Source organism: Canis lupus, chromosome 2 (genome assembly GCF_003254725.2).
Source record: "Canis lupus dingo isolate Sandy chromosome 2, ASM325472v2, whole genome shotgun sequence".
NCBI lineage: Eukaryota > Metazoa > Chordata > Mammalia > Carnivora > Canidae > Canis > Canis lupus.
This window is the reverse complement of record NC_064244.1, coordinates 47066657-47083466: the sequence shown is the minus strand read 5'-3', so window position 1 is coordinate 47083466 and position 16810 is coordinate 47066657. Positions and strand designations below refer to the sequence as shown.

General features: G+C 38.2%; 3 long non-coding RNA genes across 48 annotated transcripts in view; 1 reads left to right on the top strand and 2 right to left on the bottom strand.

Annotated features, from left to right (window-relative positions):
* LOC112660541 (uncharacterized) overlaps nt 1–14340 on the top strand; it is a 35061-nt gene extending 20721 nt beyond the window's left edge. Inside the window, exons 5-6 of one of the 3 annotated variants that reach the window (XR_003137036.3) lie at nt 6316–6497; nt 9038–14340. This is a non-coding gene — a long non-coding RNA (uncharacterized LOC112660541). The remainder of the gene's footprint in view (nt 1–6315; nt 6498–9037) is intronic. The other 2 variants (XR_003137039.3, XR_003137038.3) reach the window with 2 other exon arrangements.
* Nucleotides 1–16810, bottom strand: part of LOC112660539 (uncharacterized) — a 270043-nt gene that overhangs the window by 156326 nt on the left and 96907 nt on the right. The gene's annotated exons all lie outside the window — the stretch shown is intronic.
* The window catches only part of LOC125753892 (uncharacterized), a 21274-nt gene continuing 9810 nt past the window's right edge, over nt 5347–16810 (bottom strand). Inside the window, exons 2-3 of the long non-coding RNA XR_007406671.1 lie at nt 7644–9218; nt 5347–7013 (exon numbers count right to left, since the gene is read on the bottom strand). This is a non-coding gene — a long non-coding RNA (uncharacterized LOC125753892). The remainder of the gene's footprint in view (nt 7014–7643; nt 9219–16810) is intronic.

The following is a 16810-nucleotide window of genomic DNA, read 5'->3' as shown; positions in this document are numbered from 1 at the left end:
TGCCTTGTCCAGCTTCCCCTGGTCACCCTGCTTCTCCATGTTTGGGCATTGCTGATCAATCAGGAAGCCACACTTCTGATTAATGACAGTTCTGACATGTGCCTCAGAATTGCGGATCCTCCCTGGATTATACATAGCATTAGAACATAATTAACATATGATTGCATTACTCTCTATTTTCATCCTCTTATTCATTAACACATTTTTAAATGTTATTATGGCTTGCTATATTATAAATGGCATTTTACAGTCACCATAATAAAACAATAATATTAATCTAACTTATGTACAAATTCTGCGCTAAAAACCTTACGGTCATTATTTAACTCAAAACCGCAAGAAGAGATTTCACAAGTTTTTAGAGGAGGAGAAAGTTTTCAGATCATATAGAACTAGGATTCTGATTCAAGTCTGTTTTATGTTAAAGTTTGTGCTTTTAGCCAGATATCATCCTGACTCACTTATACAATGGGCATGTAATTTATATTTGTCAACAATAATTCATAGTATGAAAGCAATCTCACTGTTGGCTAAAATGAGTATGTTGGGCTTCTGCTTTGTTTATAGGAAGGAATGGGACAGGAGGTGGGAATGAGAACAAAAAAAAATTTTTTTTATCGTACAGTGGCATTTTAAAGTCCTAAAAAATACAACAAAAATATCTCATGTATTATCCAGTGCATGTGTGCTCATGCACACACACCCACCCACACTCCTCATATGTTTATACATATACAAAGTATTTTCGAGGGCTTGTTATACATTGAGGGTCTTATTTAAATTATCTGCTATCTTAGATTAGGTTTCCCAGAAAGCAGAACAGAGGCTAAGGAGGGAATAAAGTACTGATAATTTATTTTGAGGTATAAACCCAGAGCAGCAAAAGTGAGGACAAAGTAAAGGCCAGACAAGATGGGAAGCATTGCAAAGTTATGCACTGACTTGTGCTTTGTAAGGAGCACAGAAAGATTGGGCAGGCCACTTAGCAGGTGTGTTTGCAAAACTACTGGGGCTTTTCTGGAAAGACTATAGAGAAACTATGTCTCAAAGCAGTTGATTAGAGTGCAGAAGGTGGGGTGATGAATTTTCCTAGATCCCTCTTACCTCTTTTTCTACTGGCTAACATTTGTCCAATGGAGAGTTAATTTGTGCATACTTTGGTAGCTGCCAGAATGCAAGATCCTAGGCCTTGTGTTTTGTTTCATTCAAATCTGGAACTGGCAGGAAGAGTGAGCAACTTCGGGCATGTGGCTGGCTGGCCCAACTGTTGTAGAGGTAGCCAAGGAGGAGGCCCTCCCAGAACCAGTGATTGGTTAGCCCTCCACAGGAAGCTAGCAAGCAGACGGTGTCTAAGGAGGTGGATAATATTGTGGATGATATACCTACTTATAATTCACAACAACCCTGAGGGTGAGTGTTATTTTTCTCACTTTACAGCTGAAGAAACAGGCGAATTTGCTCAAGATCTCATAACAGTGAGCAGTCAAGCCAGAGTTTGAATCCAAATCAGTTTACTTTCAAATTCTATGTTCTGTCCAATGTGCTACTTGTATTTTCCCATGCTTTAATTTAAAATAGAAAAAAATAGCTGATGAAAGTAATACAAAATTCTTGTGGAAAACTGAAAATATAAATGACAAAATCATCATCTTCAACTTGTGGACCCAGAAATAATCATTACACTAAAATCTTTTTAGTTTCTTGTTTTTTTTTTGTTTTTTTTTTTATCTTTTAGTTATTCTGTTAGATCTCTGCACAGTTGAGGTGATGATGGAAATACTAAGCTTATCCTCTTGTCATTGATCAATATATCAGAAGTCCTTTCCTCTGTCAATATAAACTTTTATGATTCCATAAAGTACCTGGATATAGCATAATATACTCTGGAAGTGGCAGAGTGATCCACTCTTTCCATTTACTGGGGGAGAGGAGGTGTGCTTTCCTAAATAAGAAAGATGGCATGTAAACTAGTCTAATCTTGTAAACACACTAATGATAGTTCTCCTGACAAATGAAATTATTTTTGTTGGCAGGAGTGTCCTTACCCATGGAGTGCTTTTAGCAGAATGTACTTTGCAGTCTAGAATTTCTTGGGTAAACAAATCTGGAATCTATGGATTTATAGGGCAAAGCTCTCTGGAAAACATCATGTAAATTATGTAAATATCTGAGTATAAAATGGAGATGTTTCAGATGTTTCCAGAACTAAGCAGCTCCTTCTGGGTAAGTAGGAGGGTAAGGGTAAGGTGGCTGCATGTCTCTCTCAGTGACCTTATCTATTATCTTGGGCCAGAGAACCTCTGACACAGGAAGGTAAGGACTGAGGGAGTGTGACTAGGGGTTCTGGACCCCTCCCATTTGTACTTATATCTCTCCATTACTTGTATCTTTGAAACTGTTGGCAAAGCATGGAACTTGGTAAGATCTCTGATGTATGTCAGTATTATTTGGCAATGTGATCTTTGTTGTGTCTTTGCTATCTCTACTCATCATCATTGACTCGTTGATAGACATTTCAATCATATGGTAGAATTTTGTAATTTTAAATTTCACCATAATATAAAACCCTGATCAAATTATTGTCTGTGTTTCATGCCACTTCTTTTGAATGATTCTAAAAGGACTTTGCTATTCTATTCCTTTTTAATACAAGAGAAACAGAGAAAAAAGGGAAGGAAGTAGGAGCAGAAGGAATCTTATCACAAGGACATTCTGCAAGCCCAGGATCTTTCTTCACTTTTGGGTCACTGCTGCAATCTTTCCATTCCTAGTTCTTGCCCTAGAAATTCCACTTCTAGAAAGCCCACCCCTGGCCTCCTGGAAAGTCCAATCAGGCTCTTCCTGCTTCTTCTGGGTAGTGATTAACTCTTGCCCCAGCTACCTGAGAAATCTCTAACAGCATGTTTCTACAAAAAGATACATTCCCAGCATTCCAAATTGAAACTGGTGGTTTTAAAAGTTAACTAAGGTTCTTAACTCAGAGTTCCTGGAGAGAATGGGGGAAAGGGTCAGCAAATTTGGATGAGACAAATTTATCCTTTATATTCACTCATCTTTAACCAAAATTTATCATCAATTTAGATTTTAAATATAAGCAAAAAACAAAACAAAGCAAAACAACTCTTATAAAAGACACCTGATTGATGCAAGTCGCACTGGAATGAGCTTTCTCTTACTAAGAACTGTGTGTGGCTTCTCTGCTAATGTATTTTCCTATTATTTAAAAAGGATGGTTTTTTGTTCCCTTTCTCTATTCATATATTTTCTGTGGGGAGGAGTAGCATCTGAAGTGGTGGAAGGATACTTGGGGATCAGTCAGTAGAGGTTCTTACTTTTGCTCTGCTTATTGGTCAATTAAAGGGCTGCACTCAATGGTCTTTGCCCTTTTCCACTCAGCCTTCTAGGAGTTTTTTTTTTTTTTTTTTTTATGTTTGATGGGAAAGGCCATTCAATAACTCAAATGTTTTACTTCTAGTGAGAAAGTTGTAATACTTTTTTCACCTTCTACAATACCAATGCATTGATGAACTGAAAAACTAACCATGAGAAGCATGGCATATAATCCTTTTTCCTCCATGTTCCCCTTTCTGGAGTGTAACTGTTGGCAGTACAAGCTGGCCATGGTAAAATTCCACCTAGTTTGAATTGCAATAGCCAATGTTGAGCAAAGTGCCTGTAATGTAGTATGCAGAGGGGTCTAGTGTGGTTATCTTTTTTTTTTTTTTTTTAAGATTTTATTTATTTATTTAGAAAGTGTGTGAGCACAAAGTGGGGAAGGGGCAGAAGGAGAAGGAGAGAGAGAAGCCCAAGCAGACTTCATATCCAGCATAGAACTCAACACAGGGCTCGATCCCATGACTCTGAGATCATGAGCTAAGCAGAGATCAAGAGTCAATCACTTAACTGACTGAGCCACCCAGGCACCTCCTAGTATGGTTATCTTCCAGATCTCATACAGGGATACTGCTCTCACTCCTCCAATCTCAGATACTAGTTGATGTGGACAGAGTATTATCGGCACATATGAATTTCTCAGGGTTAGTCTGATTTTGCACTTTTTTACTCCTAAAAAAGAGGAGCTAAAACTGGGTAAAGATAGCTTTGTGTGTTGCTGAATTCTGTTAAGAATGCAACTTATTAACTGCAAGTTCAAGTCTAAAGCCCATAGGTATTCTCAATAATGTAAGTAATACAGTAGACAGGAGCCCGTAGAAAAAATAATGGGCTATAGTAATTGTTTCCACTACCTTCATACTTCTGTGTTATGTGCCTTGACTTTTAGGTTAGTCACCCACAAATAGAGTCCTCAGTATTCTCTTTAAAGACCTCGGGAAGCCTGGGTGGCTCAGCGGTTTAGCACTGCCGTCAGCCCAGGGCGTGATCCTGTAGTTCCGGGATCGAGTCCCACGTCGGACTCCCTGCATGGAGCCTGCTTCTCCCTCTGCCTGTCTCTCTGCCTGTCTCTCTCTCTCTCTCATGAATAAATAAAATCTTAAAAAAAAAAAAAAGACCTTCTATGAATGCTCTAAACTCCAGGTTGAGGGAAGATCTCAAAGTTAAGGTTTAAGAAGAGAGCAATGTGCAATGGAAGTTCCTGTCTGCCTAAAGCTAAGAGGAGAAGTGTTCCAAAGCACAGGAAATAAAGATTTGGTGTGTGTGATTCATACATTTTCTTAGTAAAATTGCATGTGATGTTTTCATACAGAAACAGCAAACTATTCAAAGATTCAAAGATGAGAAATAATCAGAATGGAGCCCTATGGACAGACCCTGAAATAATAATAATAATAATAATAATAATAATAATAATAATAATAATGAGAGTGGATTGGGAAATAGAGAAAAATTTTTAGAAAGTTCATGTAAAACATGTTATAAGAAGAGTTGCCTATAGAACTGGAGAAAGGGTCCAGAGAAACTGTTCCCAGAGTCTCAAAGATGTTTCCCATGACAAAAATTAAAGTCAGAGGAAAATATTTCAAAGAAGAAAGAGAAAGGTTCAGAAAAAATGAAAAGGCAACAGAAAAGGATGAGAAATGAACTAAGAGAAGTATGAGAGAAAAAAACAAGAAAGAACAAATGTGACTGAAAACACAGTTGTGTGTGTGTGTGTGTGTATATATATATATATATATACACATACATACAGGTTTGACAACATCACCCAGAATGAAATAGAAAAAAACAATAGCATAAAAAAAGATTATAGACAACGTACTGGATATGGAAGAAAAACAAAGGAGATCCAATATATACTAATTGACATTTCTGAAAAAGAGAACAGAACAGATGGAACAGAAATGATTTCAGTAATATAAAAGAAAACAGTTTCCATCAATTAAAGCTTGAATCAGCATACTGAAGAATAACAGCATGATCCAGTAAAGTTTGGCACAACACAGTCAACACCAAGCCATATCCTTAAAAAGTCACTGAATATGAGGTAAAGAAAGATTTATGTGGACATGAAGAAAAGAAATTAAGTCACAAACGGGAATATCTGCCTGACTTCAGACTTCTTCACAGCAATGCTCAATGCCAAAAGATGGTGAAGGAATGCCAACAAAATTCTGAATAAAACAAAGTGTTACTAAATAGTTTATTAACTGCAAATTCAAGTCTAAAGGCCATAGATATTCTTAATAATGTAAGCAATACAGTAAATAGGAGTCCTTGGAAAAAATAAATCCAATGGACCAAGAGATGATTCAAAACAACTTCTATCAGCTTATTAAACAGGGTTGATCTTTAAATATGCAAATTGAAAATCTTTATTCACAATCTCTAGTTTTCAAACCATCCCAGTCAAATCCTCCTTTCTTGTTATCTCAGCTTGATCTCATCACTTTTCTAGTAATTTCAAGTATTTAGACTCCAACAAAGCTTCTTCTATCTCCTATTCAATTTAACTCTTATTTTCTTTTCACTCCAAGGTTGGGCATCTATGGCAGATGAGGGGTACCAGAGTACACCACTCTCAAATATGTCCTGCTGGCCTATGAGTTACTTCAAGTGAAATACAACTGAGCACAAGTAGACTAGGAAAAACTCTTTACTTCCCCTTAACTATCTAAAAACAGCCCAAATTTTCCCTTTGGTAAAATAAATTTATACTTAAAAAGGAAATTTCCATTCATAAAGATGTCTCTATGCCAGGAAGAGAGCTACTTCCAGACATAGCTCTTATCACCTGTGTTCAATCTGCATAACACAACAAACCTTATTAATCATACATTTCCTTCTGAAAGAGGACCTCAACTCCCTTCATTTTGACCTCAGTCTGTACATTCTAATTGATTAAGTTCTTCTTTCCAGCTTATCTCTTAACTCAGGCAAAAGACCTTGCTGGCCAGGAGGTCAAAGCATCCCGTGATGGGAACTGAAAATACTTCCTCAAGCAACAAGGACTGCCCTGACGACAGCAAGACCCCATGTGATTGACCCCAAGACAATGATCAACCTGACCTATGCTGCCCACCTGCAGTATAAGCCTAGAGGTATTTTCAGCACTTGAGAAACAGTCTTTGAGACCTTAGTCGGCTATCTTCCTGGTGACAGCTTCACTGGAATACATTCCTTTCTTATTTCACCACCGCTCATTTCTCCACCTCTGAATTTTATCGCAGCAGGTGGCTGAACCTGGTGCATTTGGGACCCCAAGGACCAGCTGCTCTTGAGTCCCTATGCCTCAGTCATGCTCCTATAACTCCTCCCCATCAAAGATGCTCAAAACCCCTTATTTTTTGTTTAGCATAAGATAGTATGTAATCATCTGGCCACCTTGAGCCACATTTTACTTTGCAGGTTCTACATGTAGTACATAATTAAAACTTTTTTCACTTGTCAATTTGTCTTTGATCAGTTCCATTTGTGGGTTCCAGCCACTAAACCTAAGATGGTGGAGGAACAAAGATATTTCCTCCACTACAGGGGTGTCCTTCCTTCTTCTCTCTGCCTTCCCTTGTCTCCTCCACATACCCTCCTTTTTCTGAGTCCTTTTCTTCTCTGGTACACTGTGGGGAGAGGAGAGACGGGTAAAAAGGGGTGAACAGCACTTAGGTGGTAGCTTTGGTGTTTATTTTAGAGTGTTACTGCTTCTCATGCACTCTGCCTGACAGAAATCCACATGGAGGTGTTCTTAGGAGGGGCACGTTTGAATTCTTTGGGGTCCTTCCAGTACCACTTTCTTCCTAGACAAGCAACTGGTGCTTTGGTAATCAGTAAGACCAAAGGTAAGACCTCTTTGACTCCAACCCAGCTCCTACCTGCCTAAGTCTACTCCAGAGTCTGTCTCCCCACTGAGATTCTCTTGCCTGGGAGGCTGTCTCCTTAGATGCCATACTAATAAGACAGCTCAACCAAGCTAGCTTGTGGGCACCCAACCCTCAGGAAACTCATGCATCTGGTCATGAAACATCTGGAGTACATGCTGCTCCACCAACTTTGCACTGTCTGCCTTACTTTCTTTCTCCAGTTTGTTTTTTTTGCTTATTTTATTTTATTTTATTTTATTTTTTATTTTATTATTTTTGGTCAGTCTCAGCTATCCACAGAGTAGAAGATCAGCAAGTTGCTCAAAGACAAATGAGTGGCCTGTCTCAGATTTTTTTCAGGCACCACAAATTTCTACCAATGATTCTTACATCATCCTTTGTTTCATCTTGCTGTGTTTGTGGGGAAGTGCAGAGGAGGAGTAGCACAGCACAACTCTTCTTACTACCCCATAATCTTCTCTCAGTTATTATCTTCTGCATATGTAGGCTGGAGTGGAGGTGATAGCAGGGCTGGAACTGCCACGCATCTTGAAAGTTCTGTAGAGTGTGTCTGGGATTCCTTAGTACTTGTCTCTAGAATGTTGGGGTACTTTCTGTTCAATTTGGAGGCTTTATCTCCAATTCTGGAAGATTTCTATTGTACATCTACTTCATGAACTCAGGAAAGAATGGAGAAGCTGTGGTACAGGACATAGGGTGAAATGTGGATTTATTTTAATAGTTTACTAATTATCAGAATTTTGGCTACAGAATAAAATGTGCTTTAAATTTTTAAAACATAAAAATCAAGGCTAACCAATATCAGGAGATGGAAGGAGGAAATGTGGAAGAAATTGCCAATTTTAAAAAATCTTTCATGGCAAGGAGTAAATAAATACACTTCAAAATTTAATTGTATGGTTAAAAATTATGCTTTCAATCCATCAGTGTTTTTTCCCCCTTAATTCTATTTTTTTTTTAATCTTAAGAGTAACTGGTTTCACCTTGAGGCGATTTTCACCCACCTTCCCTGGGGCACTTGGCCCTGTCTGAGGACATTTCTGATTTCCTGCTGGAGATGGAAGATGTTTCTATTGGTGTCTAGTGGGTAAAGGCCGGGGATGTGGCTAAAATCCAGGAAGGGATTAAGAACTCAAGAACTCACCAAAGTGATTTCAGTTGAAATTCAAATTACTTTCAGTTGAAACCATCTGAACTATCAAAAGCCACAAAAAAGAACCATCACCTACCCTTAAGAAGAGTCTCCTGAAAATGGAGCTGCCATAGATCCTCCTCTGAAGGATTTTCCCATTTGGGAGAAGACTGACACTTAGCATCAGAAAGTTTAAACGTAGCTGTCCACGAGCATCAAAAAGTCCCAAGAGATTCTTTCATACTTTTCCAATGATGCCCAGCCCTCCCTGCCTTTTTGTTAAGTTTATTTACAAATTCTTATCTCTGGCTCTTCAGTGAGTTACTCTTTACTAGTGCTCCCAAGTGCCTCTAAATAAACCCAAACTCTTCTATCAATCTCTATTTTCAGTGATTTTGCAGGCTCCCAAAAGTATCAGTAACCAAGGCCAATAATGCATATGTCTGCATAGTAGAAGAATGTCTTGGGGGCTGCTTGAAGTTGCCTTTCTGGGCTGAAAGGGATAGGCCAGTTCTCTCTTAATCTCCATATTCTTCCTCTCCTCCACTTTTAAGAGTAAAAACTCATAAAAAAATAAGGCCTCTGAAAATTCTTTAATAAAACTTCTTTTTATTCATTCCTTGCCTTTCAGGTGATGGTGTGTGTCCAGGGGATTGTCTCATTGTCTGCTTCACTTTGTCGGTTCTAATCTGTCCTCTGCACATGCGATGGAGACGTGCCATGGAGTGGAGGGAGGGAAGAGGCCTCACTTGAAGTTAGTTCCTTCCTTCTTTCATGGAAGAACAAAGCTCTTTCATCCTCGAATCTTCTATCTGAACAAAAGTTGCGAGAATTATTTTATCCCTAAAAAATTTCCTTGAATAATTTCCACCTACTGCATGAAACAATGGTCCCTTTTCACTTCTAAAAGGACTAAAAGACTAAAAAGTACATTTTTTTTTTTTTTTTTTTTTAATGGGCACCAAAGTAAAGCATATGTGCTCTATTTGGAGAATGCAGATGCCTCAAGCTGTGGCATTTCTTTCTCCAGCTCTCAGCAAGTGGCCATTTAGGCTTAATTGCTCCTCACAGCACAGTCCAATTAAGAACGGGCATCAGCAGGGTAAGGGCTATTTGTTAATCCATAAAAGGTATGAGAGACAGTACTTGTTTTGCCTGCGGTTTTTATTCACATGTTTGGGTGAAAATCTAAACAGCTGGAACTCTCAGCAAGTGATATGTGTGTGTATTTAATCTGTTGGTTATGGGCAAGATGAGGGTATGAACGTATTTCACAAAACCAAACTTTTCCTTCCCATACAAAGGAGAACTTTGTCAAGATATTGCTGAAGCCTACTAAAGTCTGAGATTTGAAAGTGTAGTGGGAGTCAGAGCTAACTTAGAGGAGAAACCTCTGAACCAAGGGGGTTTCTCTACAACACAAGGATGGCTTTCGTCCCTAGGAGAGTGATTTCCTTATTAAAGCATAAAATTCTAGTGGAACATATTGTGGGTTGTTGTTTTCAGCATTTGTTTTTAATTTTTTGAGAAATTGCTTTCTGTACATCACTTTGATGCAATACAGAGAGAAATGCCATTCTACACTGGGGACAGGAAAAACTGACAAGAAATGGGAAATGTGGGAGTGACAATGTGCCTCTTGCAATAGAATAATGCAAATAGGCAAATATGGGAAGAAGCATATATATCATGCCACAGTTAAATATTCTCCACTAGCTGAAAGGTATCTACACTTCCTTTCACGTGAAAAAGAATCTGAGGGGCAACAACCAGGCTGAGGGATGCCTACAGTCTCTCACAAGTCTAGAAGCTTCCATTTTCAGAGAAGGGGAAGATAGAAAACACCCTTGAGTGACCTGCCCTGTCGGGCAGCTCATGAAATCCTGGGGTCACGTCATAAGGGATGTTGTCTATAAAAGTCAGACATAAGTAGCTTTGGGAATTTGGGAAAGTAGGAAGAAAGGATATTTGATAGCTTTGCCTTCCCAGAACAGTGAGATTGGAAGCCAAAGACCTTTCATGATTTACATGTTGGTTGGCCTTTGAAGATAGAACTATCAGACCATTTCCTTGTTTTTTCCTTCCCAGTTTCTCATTTTCCTAACCCCAACCCCCTGGGGGATTCTCTTTCATTCATAGCATGTGTGACCTTGATCTTCCCTCTGCAAGCACAGAGAGAAAAGGAAGACCTGAGCAATTATTCACACATCTGGATGTTCAGCAGTCCATCAACCTGCATAGCAAGGGCTAGGGATTCTTTTTATGTTTTTCAACTAAATGAAAGCCCCCCTTTATTTTTTCTCCCTTTGGTTTTGTTTTTACCTTACTGTCAATTTTTAACTAACATAGCTCTTGCTGATTTCAAGACTGTATCTACCATCATATTAATGATTCCTCTCTGGAAAATGCCCTCACCCACCTGCCTCTCAGTCTGTATCCTGGTGGGTTGCTGGCTTCAGGTAATGATATTTACCAGGCTCATTGAAATGTCACACTTAGGACTGAGCCCTATAAATTATTATTGTGCTCATGTTATACTGTAAAGATAAAGGTCAGATCCGAGCTCCGATTTATTCACACCCATGAAGCACTTCTGAAAGGAGAAAAATAAGCTATTGGGTCTTTCAGTTGAAAGTACATACAAATGAGGGTAGGGTGGTTTTTGGTTTTGTTTTTCAACAAAGCAAAAGAAAGGATCAGGAAACCAGTAGGTTTTGGAACTAATAAAAGAAATTAGCTCATCTAAGGTATATAAGGACTACCTTCAATTTTTGGCACATATTCTGACAGGAAGACTAAGGGGAAACTACTGAGAATTAATCATTGCATAGTGATTGAGTAGGTCACCTTCTTTCTCCTAGGACAGAGATAGCCCTCTAGTTCCACAAGGAAAGCTGTTTTCTGGCTGGAAAGCCATCATTGGAGCTGAGCACCTTTATGCATAGTTGGTCATAAAGTACGTGGCTTTTACCTTCAACTGAAGATTCAAAGAGCAGGATTACTAACCAGTACTAGATCCCACTTGCCTTAAGACCAAAGAGGCAACTCAGTGAGGGGAGATGATGACTGGGGATATTCAAGTGGCCCTCAGGTGTGGATGGAAAGTCAGCACTGGGTAATGTGAAGTACACGTTATTGGTGTCAGCCACGTCCAGCTCTCTGAATAAGTCACAGGCTGAGTGTTGTTAGCTGTCAGCACTTAATAAAAAGTCCCAGACCATCTACATCAAATGATTTTTCTTCCCATAAAATGTGGCTTTTGAACTTTGAGAGAATCTACTGGGCTTACCCCATCAAAGAATTCACAATCCTTATCCAGATACTTGAGCTGTGAGTTGGAATCACAGCATTGTGACTTCTTTACCCAAGACTTTGAGGCTTACTTTCAAACCAGAGGCTAACAGATAAGCACTGCTAAATATAAGTCATTTTTAAATCATCTTTCCTTCAACAAGCATTTATTGAGTGATAACTTTTCCAGGCACTGTTTTAAGCACTGGGATATATGACTGAACAAAACAAACCAAGAGCCTTGCCCATGTGAGTCTTAGATTCTAGCAGGAAAGAGAAACAATATATAATAAATCTAATAAATAAGTTCATTATGCAACTGAAGGAAATTTTTAAAATTTCTTTATCTTCTATCCATCTTGGGTTCACTGGGCGGGGTTTTATAAATTAGACTGACAGAAGACAGATTAAGAAGAGGAAAAAATAAACAGAAGCTTATGAAAATGTGCATCACACATATACATGGAAGTATTTGTTGATGAGTAACTCAAAGGGATAGTTAGAACTCAGGCTTGTATAGTATCTTAGTAAGGAACAATACTTTTTGGGGAAGTGACAAGACAAAAGAAAAGGACTTTGAGATTTAGGGTAGCAAACAGTCAGAAGATAAATATAAAGGATAACTAATGAAAGATAAAGGCTAATTAGTGAAGTTTGTTAGGTAAGTTCCTCTGGTGCTGTCTCTGGGCTGAGAGGAGTATAGCATTATCTCTGGTGATTAACTTCTGTCCTTCCTGGTAGAGAAGGGAGGGGAGACATCTTTGCAAATGTATGCCCTGTTAAGGCAAATAGTGGGAGGACAGAGAGATTTTCTTATGTTTCTTTCTTCTTAAAATTGCCTTCAGCTCAAAATAATCCTTATACCAAAACTGCAAGCATTGGGGTGGCATTTTCTTCCCAGCTTCATGGTTTATTAGAAGGCTATGAGTACTATGGGAAAAAAGAAAGTGAAGAGCAAAATAAGGGGATCAAAAATGTGCCAGTATTGCAGTTTTAGGGTAAGTGTTGCAAAGCTGGCCTCACTGAGAAGATAACATCAGAAAGACTCCCTTCTTATCTAGACCCTACAAATGTTCCCAGCAATATCAGGAGAGCTGGGCTGCAATCAGCCTTGATATAGATTACATAGTGTGGGAGGAGCTGCTGTCTTATAAAAGGAGCTACTAAGAGAAGAGTGGGAACAGCACTACAGTTTTTATCTATTTCTTCCTGGTGCAGAAAAGGGTGATGTGGGTAAAGAGAGATTGGAGGCTTTAGAACATACCAGGGATGAAGTGCTCTCTATTTCTTGGCGTGACTTTTATACGATTTTTTTTGGTTGATACCTCATTTCTGAGCCACTAGATGGTATCCACAGAAAACCACAGTTTTAATTTAGAGATGCCAGTGCAAAAGTATGTTGCAGAGCTTCTATAGAGAGCTTTTGTTCAATCCACTTGAAGTCTGTGAGTGTTTGGTTCTTTGTGCGTGTATGTTGGCACATACATGAACAGAACTACTCTTTTCTTGTTAGTAAAAGATGCTATCTCTATGCAAGTTTATGTAGATTTATTTTATACAGATAATGATTTGTAATCATTGCCTTATTCATGTACTCAGTTCTGTTAATAATTAGAGTTTGTGATATTTCTAAACTGTGGAACTGATTCTACAACATGTCTCTTTTTTGTGCCACCTAGAGTAAGGCTCTTAAAATTGTTTGGTCGTTCAGAGCATTTCTAATGGAGACTGACTATTTAATTCCCTTCTTTGAGGGAACTTGGAGTCTGATAAGTAATACGTCAGAAATGATTATGGAAAAGCAAACCATGAATGTGTCCCAAAAGAATAAGTATGTCTTTGGGAAATGAAAAGAATCTTCTGAATTTCCATCCTGTCACATGTTAAATTGAGACCATTTAGATGAGATCATACCCTCTGCAGTGCCCAAGTTGGATGTTTGAAAACAGACTGTCCTCCCCATTTCTTCTGAGTGTGCAGGCAAGAGTGCCTACTGTTTTCTAATACACTTTCTGTTTTGTTTGGCTAGGGATAAGGTGGGTTGCTATAGGATTTGCAATAGGCTGGTAGTAACTTTTTGTTTTAGAGTAATGATACATCTTCTGGGGATCAGGCTGTGGGACAAAATGCAGAGCCACACTTTTGCTGAAAGGGAGCTAGAGTGGGGGTAGGAGGTGTGGGAGGGTGAGCAGACACCCTTCCTGCCAGAGGAAAAAGGAGGGCCTGGTATGGAAGATCTGAGCTCATTTCAAGTTCTCCAGGCATTAAATACGAAGGAAAAGTCATCAGAAGCTCCAAAGAAGAAGCAGGGATTGTACAGGTTCAGTTTCTCCCCCCAACACACTTCTTGCTGTCAGAAGCAAACACCAGCTTTGCTGAGTGTCTATCTGTGCTGTTTAGGTTAGCCAGCCAGCCTTGGACTCCAAACTCTAAATAGGAATTCCTGTTCCCTTCCTCACCATGTGGCTCTGGTTCAGGCCCTTGACTCACTAGGTCTCTGTTTCCATCAAGAAAGTAAAGATAATACTATATGTCCATAACAAGAAAGTGGGTGAGAGTTCTGTGCTTTGTAGGGAAAAGGAATTAATACTCTAATTCCTCTTGCTATAATGCAGGCATAGAAAAATAAGGACTCTTGAGAAGATTATGTTATTTATAAGGAAAAGTTTTTAAAAATTATATAGGATGGAATAAAAATATAACATATTCTCAGTTTTTGCTGTACATATATACTGAATTGCTTCAGACCAATAAAGTACTGCAAAAGTGATGGGTATCACTGTCATGATTAGGTTTCAAAGGCTGACTTTCCAATAGGCAGAATTTCTTCACTGCCTCCTCATCTTGCATGCTTTGGTGAAGCAAGCTGCCATGCGGGAGAGGACTAATGTGGCCAGAAACTGAGTGTGGTCTCTGGCCAACAGCCAGAGAATAACTGAGGTCCTGAATCCAACAATTTGTGAGGAAAAAATACAGCCAACAACTATGTGAACTAGGAAGTGGATCCTTCCCTAATCAAATCTTCAACTAGTCATAGGAAGACTCACAGATAAATAAGAAGAGTCTGATCTCTCTTGCCCTGGCAGGTGCATGAAATGTGAGTTCTGGAAGGTTGAGCAAAAGCAACCCAAACCCTTTTAGGATAAGCTAGGAGCAGACCTAGACACGAGACATTTGGGAGCTATGAAGGAAACTGCAAGAGTTTAAAATTCCAAAATAAAACTATTCGAGCTATGAATAAGCTTGAAGTTTCCCATATCAATATGAGGAAAGGAAGAGTCAGGAAGTCAGGAAGTAGAAGGAATGAGAGGCAAATGGAAAAAACCATAGAGGTCTCCCATACAGATGGCAAAGAATCTGCTCCATAGACTTGATCAAAATAAGCCCAGAAGGGTTAGGATGAAATACAAGAATGCACTTTCTCATGCTTAGAGACAGACCCTGATGAGATGAAGTCATGATTAAAAATTGGCAAATTCATGAGAAAAGAGTCCCAATTCAATTTAACTTATATATGTACCTAAATTGTACTCTAACTTGGGGGATCTTATATAACTATGATTCATTTTCTTTAAAAGATTGATGCTTAAAGGAAAGGAATAGGAAATGTTTTTTAAAATTCAAAAGTTATAATTCTACCTTCTATTCTTGTCCACTGGCATCCAGGTCACTTCCCCAGAGATCACCAAAATAAAGTTTCTTATATCCTTCTAGAGGTACTGTAAGTAGAGCCAAATAGATAAATGGACTAATCTTTTTAAATGCCCTTTAAAAACTGAAATGGTAGCTTACCACATACACTATTGTGTACTTTGACTTGTTCTGTCTCTTAGCGATATATTTTTGTACCTCGTATCAGTACATAAGAAGATTCTTTATTCTTGTTTATGGTCGTACAATATTCCAGCATATTAGCATTCCATATTCTACTTAATCATTTACCTACTGATAGATACATAGGTAATTTTCAATCCTTTTGCTACTCTAAGCAATTCTGTAACTAATACACTTTTTGTATGCATCATTTTGTGCATCTATATCTGTGGGATAAACTGATGGAGGTGATATGCTGGACCAAAGAGTATGTGTATGAATTATTTTGACAGATTCTGACAAATTATTCTCTGTAGAGTTTATACCAAGTTACACTCCAATGAGCAATGTATGGGAATGCCTATTTTTCCCACTCACACTAATACTGCACCAGTAAACTATTTGATCTTTATCTTACTGGTAAGTGAAAAATGATCTCCGTGTAGTTTAAATTTTTATTTCCCCTATTATAAGGATGTCCTATGTTTCAAAATCACATTTTTTTTTTCTGTGACTTGACTATTTATGTCCTTCCCCTTTTTATCTATTTGTTGACTTTTATCTGGTATTTGTAGCAGTTATGTGTTAGGAAAACTAGCTATAACCTCCAAAGAGTTCTCCTAGTTAGCTGCTTGTTATATCATTTTGCTTGCTGTGTGTTGTCCTGCCAAAAGTTTTTAATTGCTGTGGTTGAACTGAACAATCTTTTCTTGAAGGCATCTGGATTTTGTCATGCCTCTAAAAGCCTGCCCCAGGAAGATATGACAAAAATTCACCACATTTTCTTCTACTACTTTTACAGTTTTAATTTTTAACATCTAAATATTTATTCCATCTAGAATTTATCCTTAACATGTGAGGTGTAGATCCAGATTCATTTTATTTTTCCAGATGTCTATTCGGTTGTGCCAATACGATTTATTGTGCCTCTCAGAAGTACATGATTGTTTTTATATAGCTTTTACATGTTTTTTATTTTTGGCTGTGTGTGTGTTGCTATTTTAATGGGGTTGTTTTCTTTTTTCTTTTCTTTTCTTTTCTTTTCTTTTCTTTTCTTTTCTTTTTTTTCTTCTTTCTTCTTCTGATATTATTTGTGCATATAGAGACTATTTATTTCTCTACATTAGTTTTATACCTACAGACATTTTCCATTTCTTCAGATAAATTTTCAGTTGCTTCTCTTGGATTCTCCAGGTGGGGAATCATATACTTGTAATAATGAAAGTTTTTTCTCCTTCTTTTCCAATTATTATACATTTACCCTTCTGTGTTCATCAGCCCCCTCCAACAAAATAAATAG